Below are 12295 nucleotides of genomic sequence, written 5' to 3' on the forward strand. Positions count from 1 at the left end.
GTAACGGGGTGGGGGGAAAAATTGGGCCAACAGATGCAGCACGGCCTACTTTCGTCATTTTAGACCTTCGTTAGGAAACAAGCAGCCCACGGCCTTAGGTAACAAAGGTGGCTGGCCCGATAACGTATCACGTCATGGGCTTAGAACAGTTTCCCATTTAGGCATAGCCCAGTTCAAATCATAAGGATAGAAAAAGGCACCCCCCCCCCCCTCTCTCTCTCTCAAAAATAAAAAGGCAGGCAACCGAGAGGACTAGCAGACTGCAGACGTCATGATATATATACACTGACAAATGATGAGATGAAAAAAGTTCATATCTCCGCGTTGAAAGTAGACTTTTAAACATATTTTAAAGTTGAAAAATGAGATGCTGAAAGTTTGAATTATGCTCGCGTGCTGTAAGTATGAATTTCCGAGTGCAAGGTTCTGCATTTTTCTATAAAGTTGACCCTATTGTTTTGGCTGAAAATTGAGTGCCTACCCGACTCCTTACAGCCTCAAAACCAATAAGGTCGCACGGCATCAAATAGCAGCTTTCTTTCTCCAGCTCCAGGTGTTTGGAATGTTTGAATAATAGCTTGGTTCTTCAACTAGAGGATTCCAGTGCATTGCGCATGCATGGCTTTCTTGAACTACTAGCTGTCAATGTTTTGCTAACAGAGTTTGCTGGGTAGAGTAGTAATAAAGAGTATCAAATCAATATGAAAATTTGTTGACTAATCTCTTCACAAGCATGCAGCAAACATTTCCATCGATATACACATGGAGTCACGGTTACATTTTTTTTTTGTTTACGTAGGATTGCTCTACAAGTATAAGAGTACGAGAGGCAGGATTAGGAGGGAGTCCGTTTCTTATCAGAGTTGCGTTCCGGTTCCTCGCGTTACCGCCACCGGCGCCGCCGCTCCGTTCAATTCACCCGGCACACCCAATCCAATCGCGACGTCCTTCCCTCCCTCTCCGTTCGGACGCCGGCGATGGAACTGGTGCCCAACTGCCCCCCAGGTCTCCGGATCTACAAGCAGAGTTTCGATTTTGGGTACCCGTCGCCCCGGGAGCTATCCGACCACAGATCGCGCCTGCTCAACAAAATCCATAGCTCCTACTGCAAGGCGCTAGAGCGGCTCAGCCTCCGGGCGAGGCCCGGCATGGCGGCGCGCTTCATCGACGGCGGGGGCTTCTGCCTGGGCCTCCTCGACCCGGTCTCCAACGTCGTCGCCAACACCCTCCTCTCCTACGGCCGCCGCGCGGAGGGCGATCCGGTTCCGGGCGAGTGCGGCGAGCTCGTCTACGTCCCCGAGGCGAAGCTCCGGGACCTGGAGCGGCGGTCGCTGGAGGGCATGGTGACCTTCCTCACCCGCTTCTTCCCCTACCTCGCCGACTGCGAGGCCGTGCGCGTCCTGCGCTACGCCGACGCCGACCTGCTCGTCGCCTTCCGCATCGTCGCGTCGGATCTCGGCGTCAAGCGGCTCGCGTACTCCGAGCCCGCTTTCAAGGAGGCCTTCGTGATGGCCCTCAAGTGCGCCGCCCTGGTCGCCAAGCACCCGAACCCCGACCGCTTCGTCGCCGACTGGCTCGCCATCTCCAGCCGCCTCGCCGAGACTGTGAGCCTGCTCGCCGAGGTGCGCCGCCACTCTGTAACACCTCGGTGTTAATCCATCCTAATTAAAGTTAATCATAATTAGTTTCAAATCTAAATGATTAAACTATAAGATAGCATTTTCTTTGTCCGGTTCTACCGGTTGAGCCGATTTCAATTACTTTGAGCCCCACAACATTTAAATCTTCTCTCTCTCCCTCATCAGTTCACTCGCCTCACTCAGCTCTTTCACTCCCTTCCCGAGCCCCTCCTTTCCCAAACCCTAGGATTTCAAATCCTCACCCTAAATTCAATCTCAAGGCCGGGTAAAGAATCAAATCGGCATGGGAAGGCTCCTTCTCCATGATTCCCTACCCAGGGGTGCGTCGGGTCCAAGTTCTTCGCGGGGGAAACACTCACCCAAGGTATTTTAGCTTGTGATGGTCGATCTCTAGTTCTATATGTTTTTAGGTGGTTCCCTCTGGTAAAAAACATCCAAATGTATCCCTGGACTAGTGCCTATAAGGGTTTAAAAATTTGTGGGTGATTTTCGCCGCGCCAAGAAATCCTAGGTTTTTTGTCTGGGTAGGACCGGTCAGACCGGTCGGAGGGACCGGTCTGACCGGTAGGGGTCCGGACAGTCCGGCCATGTGTTCGGATACTCCGGATTTGTGGTAGTCTAGACATTCCGGGTTTAGGTCCGAATTCTCCAGACTTGGGAGTCCAGATACTCCGAGAATACGTCCGGATACTCCGAATTTTTGGTCTCGAGTCGCACACAGGCCAGACCGGTCTGACCGGTTTGGTATACCAGTCTGACCGGTGCTAGCAGGGCTGAGAGTGTTAAATCAGGGTTTGTTAGTGAAAATAGATAGAAACTGATTTGGTTATTGGTTACTTGTAATTTTTATAAATCATGCATGCATTCTCTCATGTCATGCATATGCATACGTGTAGCAGTCACGACGGAGGAAATTGTGTACAAGGTGGTTGCGGAGCCACAGGAACCACAGGGGCAAACCCTGCAGCAGGAGGATCGTGAGGAGCCGGCCCAAGGCCCAATTCACCCTAGAACTGAGCAGCAGACGCAAGGCAAGCCCCGGTGCACATCCTATTATTTTAAATTATGACACCTATATATGTCTCTATTACTTGTGCATTAGGTTTAGGAATTATTTGGAACCCTAGTTGCATGATCCCTGGGTTCCCTTGAGTTATACTAGTATGTATAGGACGATAGAAGTGCTATGCTTAATGGTTCCCGGTAGAAGACGAGTGATCTCTGGTCACTCGCGAGAAATAGGATGATTAGAAGTCGAGTAATTTCCGGTTACTCGCGAGATATATAATATTTTATAATCCAGTTCCGAGTTGTTGAACTTGATATAAATGGAAGCTTGAGACCAGACGGGAAGTGATGATGATATATAGATATGGCAGCAGGACAGGATTCCTGGGTGTCTTAGTCCCGTCTGTGTCGGTTAAGGACCGTACCGTTGTTGGCCCTGCTGATCATGTTTGAATTGTACTAACCGCATACCGGGAGTAGGAGATAGTCAAAACCGGTAAGCCGAGTACTGCCTTGCTTCGAAAGTACAAGAACCCGCACCCAACTCCTGGGGTAGTCGAGTAGTCGCGGAGAAATGGGGATGCATTGTTTACTTTTGGTGGTCTCACGTTGAGCTCGGCTGACCATATGTCGTTGGGCTGGTTCCTGTAGTTCGAGACGGGGAGTGGAATGATTATCATGTATAGTCCGACGGGGCAAATACGTGCCGTGTTGGTTAGGTCCACCTTGCAAGGTTAAATCGGATCGATTCGCCGTCAGTCGCTCTCGGATATGAGCACCTTGATCAACTGCGTCACATCGTTGTCTTATGATAGCAGGATGATTGTATATATGATGATGAGTACATTGCACTATTATTTAATGTTCTACCATGTCTGCTATAGTTGGGTTATGCAAATGCTTAGATTATGGTTGATTTACATAGAATCTGGAGCTAAAATAATAAAAGTAAGGAGTTACTTTAGTTGTTTTTTTGTAAAATAACCACCAGCCAATTGTCTTGCATGTCTAGGTATGTGGGCTAAGTTATACCCACTGGTCGGGTAAGTCTTGCTGAGTATTAGTTGTTCAGAGTTTGTTGTTTACCCTATTTCAGATATAGGAGCTAGCTAGGGTTCACATCGGTGGGCTCGATGTGGCGCCTTGTCTTCACGTTTCGGTAGTTCTCGACTTATTTAGTTTGTTTTATTTATTCTCTAGTAAAAATACTCTGTAAGTTAGATTCTCTTCCGCTGCTATCTTTTCTTTTGTAAATTTTAAATTTAAAACTGTTTTTTGTAAAAGTCTTAATATCATTTATTATTTTTGTAAGATTCTATCATGATGGTACCGTCTGCGCTCGCCGTCGTGCGAGACTACTAGTGTGTTTCGATCGGCCTGTGGGTTGAAAACAGATTGTCAAGTTACACTTAATTAAGTTAATACGTCAGATGATAGCGGTTACGCTTAATTAAGCGTTTTACTCGGCAGGTCAGTCACACACTCCCCCGGTCCAGCCTCGGCGACCTCGCCAAGCTGCTCGACGGAACGCCGCAGCCGCCCCACGACTGTTGTGAAGGCCTGTGGCATGCATGGGCCCTCATGGTTCCTCGTCTCCCTCCTCCCCGCAGCGTGCCATGCCTTTACAGCCCTGCTCTGAAGGGGACGCTCCAGGACGCGATCCATGGGTTGTACCTCAAGGCACTTGCTTGTGCTTGCCCGGCTGCCGACCGGCAAGCTCCGCTCCCGCTTCCACCGCAGCCTGCTCGCGGCCGGCCACTGCTACGGCCCGCTCGATCCTGTCTCCAACATCATCGTCAACACCATCTGGTATGACGCCGCGTTCCCACCCACCGTGAAACTCGAGATGGACACGATCGGCACGTTCAGCCTCCACCGGACGGAAAACTGCTCCTTGTACGGCATGGTCTCCTTCCTCTGCACACGTTACCATCACGTCGATTTCCATCAAGCTATGCGCGGCCTGCTCAACGCAGATGGCTACCTGTTCAAGGCAGATGTCACCCTTAATATGGACCTTGATCCCTACATAAACAACACAATGAGCACCCCCGCCTTTTTTGCCGCCCCACACACTGGCATGGAGGAAGCCTTCTTTGCTGCCGCCACCGCTGCCTGCCACCCCAAACCTGAAGCTCAAGCAAAGTTTCTTTTTCAATGTTCAAATGTCCCGATGCTACGGAATGCATCAATAGTGCTGAAGGGTGATGGCCAGCTCTCCTCTCAGGATGTTCAGTGTCTTGCCAAGTTGTTGTGTCAAACTGAGGCCGCTTGCAGTGAGCTGCCACTTCCCTCATTTCGCCGTACATGGTACTTGTCCGAGCATACAAGAATGTCCAAAAAGATCAACGATGCATTGAGTGCATATGCCGTGATGCCGAATGGGATAGGTTTACTCATTGTAGTAGCTAACATTTCATCACAGGTGCTACGCAAAGGTTGCTGACCGAGCTGATTTACCTCCTCGATCTTCCCACTTGCAGGAACCCATGTACAAGCTCCAGACTATATGTGGTGTGAACAAATACGTGTCCGGCCCAGTTGGCACTGTTGCTAAGTGGTATCGCTCTCATGTTAATTTCCTGGCGACTCCCAAAGGCACTCAAGGCAAAAATCCAGTGCTTTTCTTCGCTGAGGTTAGCAATGATGACAAAGACAGAGCCGGAGCACAATCCTTTTGCTGCAGTGTATCTGTGCCAATACCAAGTTCCCGTATGATCTCTACCCTTGTCAATAGTTCTCATATCTTATCATTTGAGTAAACACCTAAAAGGCCATCCATTATGTATACTGTAGCTATTTAATTGTTAATAATTTAACTACCTTTTACATTTGGCCATTGCTTCCTCTGTAGTGTCAAAGATAAAAAAAAGTTGTTTACTATAAAAATGCCTTCACTCGAATATGTCAATGCTTAAGTTGGTAAGACAAACATTCACATCAAGCCACAAACCAGTTACCATGCAGTTGGATAACCACCCAACCAGCATACATGTAGTTACACTTTAAAAGCAGCTAGCCCTCCATTAACCCGTTTTTATGCATGTGTTGCCAAGCACAAAATTATTCTGTGTCAATGTGCCTGATGAAACTTGAAAGGAGCGCATTTTATTTTACTAAATTTTTACCGCTTACAATTTATGCTGCAGCCATTCATGAATATTATTTACATTCCTTGTTGACAGAACGAGTACGGTGCCTTTTCTGTGATTACATGGGTATTAGGATTGTGCATCCTATTGGGGAAGATTTCCATGGGCACAAGTTGGAATTTGAGAAGATGGTATGTGGAGAAGACCCGTGTAATGATGATTTTGAAGTGATGCAGCCATTTTACACCAACATAGGAATCATTGAGCATAGCCAGTTCACTTCAGATAGAGTTAATGGTAGGGTGGAGGAGGACTGTCTTTACAGTGACTCCAGTGGAGATAGTAGTGATGGGTATGATAGTGACCGAACTTTGCTGAGCGATGAGTTTGAGGGTGATTTGGGCTCCATCGATGATGACTGTCCCCCTTATTGTCGAGTAACATCATGTTCTAGATGTTGTTAAGATGTAGAATTCGAAGCCTTGTGTTAATGAGAACATTCTCCTAGGCGGAGTTTAAGATGATGCTCATGTAATTTAACAAGTGACTTAATTTCCTACAATGTTCATTGACAATTGTATTTGGAAGGGAGAATCGATTATTTGCAAAATCCCTTTTGAACTTCTATGTTGAACTGCTTAGCTTCTAAGAGCTTGTGGATGGCTGAATCATTTTTTTTTTGAAAAATTGGTTGTGATGCATGGATATGCATTGACCCATTTAAATTCCAGCACATTGTTCATTTTTTTCAATCTTGTTACGTGTTTTTTCCTTCTTCTTTTTTGCAAAATTCAGTGTCCATTGTCCTTCGCTGTCTTGCTGCCAAAACTTAGATAGATAAAGGCCAATTTTTTGGGCACAACTAACGTTAGCTTTATTATGACTTATGAGCCAATCTTTCGGTATGGTTGTGGGCATACATAAAACTGTTAGTTAGGGATCGAGCCAGTCATACGCATTCACAAAGATTATATTATGTTTAATTTGTTTCAAAATTAGATCTGTGAGTGCAATAAAATTATTAGTCTCATTTGTTTTCATGAAAAACTTTGCAATTATCTTGTTCCTCCTATCCATCACAAAAATTAACTACTCCCTCCGTTCTAAATTATAAGTCATTCCAAGAATCTTAGAGAGTCAAACTATTTCAAAGTTTGACCAAAATTATAGAGAGAAATACAAAGATTTATGACATCAAATAGGTATACTATAAAAATATAACTAACAAAGAATCTAATGATACTTAATTGGTATCGTAAATGTTATTATTGTATTGTATAACTTTGGTCAAACTTAGAAAATTTTGACTCTCCAAGATTTTTGGAATGACTTATAATTTGGAACAGAGGGAGTACACACGTTTTGATGGAATCTAACAAAATCACAAATCCTTTCTAGAAACAAATTCAATGAACACTAGGTCATCTCTTCATTATAAAATTTCAAAATGCATCCGATGGTCTTTTGGGTATCCAACGTGTTGTGTTCAATTGTGCTTGCTTCTACTTGATATATAACTCATGCGGCAAAGTGCCCACCTTGAATTTTTCCTTGTGGCTAAGATTGGCATCGTTCTCCAACGAGAAAGCTAATGAACTCTCAAGTTCTCATCTGTCAGGAAGTAGTGCCTAGTGTAAATTATGCTACCATTCTTCCTTCATCTATTGTCAGTACCTTGGGACAGGAAGCTTAATGCTAGAATTTAACCTTTTATTTATGTCTGCAGGAAATACAAAGAACACTATACCTTTGAATCTACAGAATGGTAATGGAATATATTTACCTATAGCATCGACTGTTAATCAAATGTGATCATTAACTTTGATTTCCTTTCACCATTGAGGCATACATGGTAAATGGTTGGATGAACAAAATCTAGGAGAATAGCAGCACAGAGGAACTTTTCTCGTGACCAACAACACCAATTTTTGTGTTGTACTGATGCAGTTTTGAAAAGTTTTCATTTTTTTAGGAAAGTACGGAACAAGTTGCAATGGCAGTGAACGGAGCAGCTCAGCTTGCACGGAATCACGGTGCAAGCGAGCGGCATGATTAGCAGAGGGGTACACCACCCAGGTGGAAGCAAGCTGAGCAGTATATAATCACTCGGGCTGGGCATTCGGGAGGAACCGAACCGGTTCCTCGGTTCCCACTGAACTTCGGTTCTTGAATAATAGGTACCGATCGGTTCTTTTTATAGGTAGGAACCGAGCAATTTCGGTTTCGGTAAGTTCGGTTCGGTTCCGGTACTAACCGAAGGAACTGAAGGCACTGGAGCACTGGACACTTGGGCAAGGGCTGGCACTGGGGCACGGGGGCAAGGACGGTCGGAGCTGGCCGGAGTACTGGGGCAAGGGTGGCCGGAGTTGGGCGGGGCACTGGGGCAGGGGCGGCCGAAGCTGGGCGGCCGGAGCTGGGCGGAGCAACGGGGCAAGGGCGGCCGGAGCTGTGCGGGGACTGGGGCGGCAAGGGCTACCAAGCCGCGCTGCCGTTGCTCGCCGCCGTGCATGCGAAGGCCGCCCGGGTGATCATCCCGTTGACGCCGCCCCGTTGCCCATCCGCCGCTCGGCGCTGGCCTCGGCGGCCGCACCGCGGCACCCGCACCTCCGACAGCGGCGGCGCATGCCAGGGAGGGGAGAAGGGCGCCGTGGAGGACCGACGGCGGGCACCGGCACGGGTCGGGCGGTCGGTAGCGGCGGGCCTTCGCGGGATCTGTCGATGGCGGGTGCGGGCCGGAGGCGGGGGCTAGAGGACGCATGCAGGGCGGCCGGCGGCGACGCTGCTGGGCGCCAAGGCGGGGGCGGCGGTGCCGCGCAGCCGCTGGGGGAGGGGGTCGCGGGTGAAGTGCTGGGGTGCTATTGGGCTTCGTTTAGTTAGGGTTTGGTTGGTGGCTGGTTTGGGCCTTAGCTGGGCTTAATGTTTTAATGGACTAATTTGCTAACCTGCTCGGTTCTTCGGGTAACCGAACCTAGGAACCGAATTAACCGAGTAATTTCGGTTCCTGAGAAGTAGGAACCGAACTTAGAACTGAAATTCTCTGTTCCGGTTCTTTCGGTTCCGGTTCTCGGTTACTTTGGTTCGATACTCGGTTCTCGGGAAAATTTGCCCAGCCCGAATAATCACGGTGCAAGCAAGCGGCAGCCAAGAACGCTTCCTCGATGCCGGTGTCCGGGTGTTGAGCTTCAGCATTATTGCCAACGCTAGCTGCTCCGCTCCTCAGCGCACCTCCCCCTATTCCAAAGGAGACGAAGGCAGACGTGTGCTCTGAGGATCAACCGATCAAGGTTGTGGTGGCTCCGTTTCTGCTGGTGGCCTAGTTTGCGGTTGTTATGTGCAGTGATTGCGGTGGCTACGTTTCTACTGTGAATTTAAAACAGCAGTGGTTTCGCTTATTTTAATTAACTGACTCGCCGGACCAAGGGACGCTGCCGGTGCCCGACTATTATTCAGCTCGCTGGGTACCCAATAGACAATAGGTACATGTATATGATGACAAATGATGAGATGAAACAAATGATGAGAAGACAAATGATGAGATGAAAAAAGTTCATTTCTTCGCGTTGAAAGTAGACTTTTAAACACATTTTAGTTGAAAAATAAGATGCAGAAGTGTGAAAACTTTAGTAGCTGGAAGTTTGAATTATGCTAGTGTGCGCTATAAGTGTGAAATTCCGAGTGCAAAGTTCTGAATTTTTTTTCTATAAAGTTGACCTTTTGTTTTGGCTGAAAATTGAGTGCCTACCCGACTCCTTACAGCCTCAAAACCAATAAGGTCGCACGTGCGTCAAATAGCATTTTTTTTCTTTCTCCAGCTCCAGGTGTTTGGAATGTTTCTTATCCTAGAGGATTCCATTGCATGCATGGCTTTCTTGAACTAGCTGTCCATGTTTTGCTAGCAGAGTTTGCTGGGTAGAGTAGTAATAAAGAGTATCAAATCAATAAGAAAATTTATCTGTTGACTAATCTCTTCACAAGCATGAAGCAAACATTTCCATCGATATAAACATGGAGTCACGGTTACAAAAATTTGGGTGATGGAGATGGAGTATGAACACTCTGGCTCTGTATATATATCCTGAAGATATATACACACAGCTGTACCTGTACACTCATGATTACTTACCTTTTGCACTAGTCTAACTTTAATAATTAATCTCTACCCGCAAAAAAAAACTTTAATAATCTCCCCGTCCCGTAGTGGCAATCCCTTTCTCTTGTTTGGAGTGGCAAGAAAAATGCAGATCAAAATGAAAAGACGTGACAGAAAGAAAATCTTGCCCGCACCGAGCTACGAGCGCTCTCAGCACACCATTTTGTAACCTCCTTTTCTGATATTCCCACTAGCCGGACAAGTCTTCGTCCTCTAGAAAACTACAAATAGCTAGCTCCAAGAACACCAGGAGACCATCCACCAAAAGCGTGGCCGTGGACGCTTGCTGCTGCTTGAGTGAGAATCAGTAAACGTGCTGCTGCATGCGGGTATAGCTAGCGGTATAGTGGCTACGTTGTTTGACAAAGGCCCGCAAGGCCACAACACAAAGTTGGGCGAGCGGGCGAGACTGCTTGTTTCGTCGTTGCCGTCTTCAATTCAGAGTTTTATTTCAGCAGATGTGTTCGACCAATGCAAGACCGAAAAGGCGTCTTCTGTATCCTTCTTCTCGCTTGCACGCGCATCGCACGTGTTGTCACACACAGTACGTTGGACTTTTCGATCGGCCGCCGCCATGGACAGAATAGTTGGAGGGTCAAGTAATATGTGTTCTCTTTAATTAAAGTCGAGGTGACGTTCGTGGCCATATTGAACCTGCAGGCTTCGTTCGGGGGAAAAAACAGCTATGTATTGATCATGATGATATGAAACCTCTGCAATACGAATTCTTAAAACTCACAGTTTCCTAGTGAAGCACATCCCGTGAGTAGATAGATTGCATATGCATGCTTCACGCGTAGCACTGTGGACCAGTAGTACGTGGTAAACCTAGGTAGCAGCAGCCCTCGGAGTAGGCCGCCGGTCACAAAAAGGCAAAAGGATATTTGAGCGCCATGCCGCGATGGAGGCCAGACAAAACACAACTTTTGGGTACGGTGCCCCCGGTCCCTCAGCCCCAGGTCGGCCGGTCGTCGGGACGTCTCCTGTGGCCCGGGCCGGGAAGCCGTGGGCCGTGGCGTGGCTTTCTACCCGTGCGAGAGGGAGACATGGGCACGATGGGTCAGGGATCCCCGCGGCCGTTTTCTTGGTCGGCGCGGCCTTGGAAACGCGGATCCCCGGCCGCAGGTCAAAAACGCCACCGCCTGGGCGGCGCTACTCGGCACTGCTGTCACGCACGTAGGGCGGAACTTTGCACCGAGAGAGACCGAGCCGTGGCGTGGCGTATTTACTTCCCCGGAAAGCGACGCCCCCCGGCCTCCCCCGTCGCATGCGCGCGCATCGCATCCCCACCCGGTGGCGCCCGCCCTGGACCCCGAGCGCTGGAACTGGACGCGCCTGCCTGCCGCTACCAGTTTCTTCTCCGTCTGCTCCCCCGCAGCTAGCCGCAGGTCAAACCGCGCAGCGCGGCCGGCCGCAGCTGCGCCTGCGCGCGGGAGCAGGCACGTACAGCGACGTAAGAGGGGGGCACTGCGCCCTGCCGCGCTCTGCTTCGGCTAACTGGCCCAGACAGCCAGGCCGGGGTGATGCAGGGCGCGCCGGCGGGGCCGGCTCAGGTCGCTTTCGGGGCCGTGTCGTGGTCCTGGCCGCCGCATCCTGCCCGGTCCAGAGCTCGGAGCCTTCTGCGGCAGGGCTTCGTTTCGTCGAGGCGCGGCGAGCGAGCTGGCCGAGCGCTAGCTGTACTGTACGTACAGGTACAGGCGCGCGCGCAGCCGCGTAAGTGTACAGTGTACAGACCACACAGGTCCGGTACGGTCAAACGCACTGTTCGTAGAACGTGACGTGGAGGCGCGGACGTGCTCTTGGGCTCTTGGCTTGGGCTTGGCGACTGGTGCCGACCCCGTGCCGCCTTTGCGCCCGCGTCGTCACGCTTACAGCGGCGTGATGGTTCCGTGCATGGGTCGTACAGTATAAATGCGCGATTCGTTCCGGTCTTGCCGTCTAGTAACATACATGTACACGGCCGCCGGCCGGCCGGCCGTCCTATCATCGGTCAGATCTACATATCCATCTTCCCCCTCTACGTGCCGCTAGCTAGCTATCAAGGTCATCGACCACCTCAACGAGAGTACGTGTGCCGCGTACCTGATGCATGCCTCCATCTCCATATGGTTTCAACAAGAGTAGGCGTGTCACATACTTAGCTTTGACATGATTGGATGATCGTCGTCGCACACACCTTGCCCGACCGCGATCGCCGTCTATCGATCAGACTATCACCATCAGGCGGCGAAGATGCAGGTAAGGAAGAGTGGTAATAACTTCACAGTTCAGCGAGCGTCCACCTGGACACAATTCCAACACCTGTCGTAGCTAGCACGCAGTAGTACTATCTACCCAGGCCTAGCGGAGGAGTAGTACGCACACAGAACTGCGACGCCGCCCGCGGGCGGCGGCGAACCGGCCGG

At 49.3% G+C, this 12295-nt stretch overlaps 1 pseudogene; it reads left to right on the forward strand.

The window, feature by feature from the left end:
• The first annotated feature begins 846 nt into the window (after positions 1–846).
• Positions 847–6221, forward strand: LOC120658977 (annotated as a pseudogene).
• The last annotated feature ends 6074 nt before the right edge of the window (positions 6222–12295 follow it).

Source organism: Panicum virgatum, chromosome 2N (genome assembly GCF_016808335.1).
Source record: "Panicum virgatum strain AP13 chromosome 2N, P.virgatum_v5, whole genome shotgun sequence".
NCBI classification, from domain to species: domain Eukaryota; kingdom Viridiplantae; phylum Streptophyta; class Magnoliopsida; order Poales; family Poaceae; genus Panicum; species Panicum virgatum.